The sequence below is a fragment of the Phalaenopsis equestris genome, unplaced genomic scaffold, assembly GCF_001263595.1.
Source record: "Phalaenopsis equestris unplaced genomic scaffold, ASM126359v1 Scaffold000301, whole genome shotgun sequence".
Taxonomy (NCBI): Eukaryota; Viridiplantae; Streptophyta; class Magnoliopsida; order Asparagales; family Orchidaceae; genus Phalaenopsis; species Phalaenopsis equestris.
The window spans coordinates 1,589,184-1,589,817 of NW_018164743.1; the positions used below are offsets into that span (position 1 = coordinate 1,589,184).

The 634-nt window shown below is 39.0% G+C and overlaps 1 protein-coding gene across 8 annotated transcripts in view; it reads left to right on the forward strand.

Moving 5' to 3' along the window:
• LOC110025479 overlaps nt 1-634 on the forward strand; it is a 96,802-nt gene that overhangs the window by 26,209 nt on the left and 69,959 nt on the right. The window lies entirely within an intron of this gene.

Here is a 634-nt window from a genome sequence, read left to right on the forward strand (position 1 = left end):
CTCAGTGACTTCCCAGTCTATCCTATGGTTTGGCTCCAATTTTAGGAAGAAAATATTAAAGTATTTTATCCTGCCAATTTTATTTAATTAGGGCTTATATTTGCGTGACAAGGTCCCTCAAATTGCCTAGAAGATATGAGGGTTTACGTCGTATCGGACGACAACCTCGGAACCTAGAACGAGTTTAGGGCTTAAATCGTACGGCAGAGCTATACGAATGTCTAAAGAAAAGGCGGAGGATTTATGTTGCGCTAGGCAAACAACCTCGAAAACCTATGAATTGTTGTTTAATTTCTAGGAAAAGGAAAGGTTTTGCTGAGGAAGACGTGTTCTGTTGTTAAAGATGGCTGTGCTGCCCACCGCGCAAGCTCCAAGCTCCTCGACGTGACGAATTTAAGTTTTCTAGAGTGTCCGGTTGTAGTATCAAATCAAACGGCCTTATGGTTGTAGTCCTCTAAACATCCTATATAAAAAAAAAGAAGGTAAACATGTTTAAAGTTATAAAATGTAAAGCGTGCGATACATGAATGAACAGTAGCATGCAAGTGAAACAGTAGTAAGTAAAACAGGAGCAATACAACATGCTATACATGAAAGACAGTAGCAGGTAGAAACAAAATAAATGTAACATGCT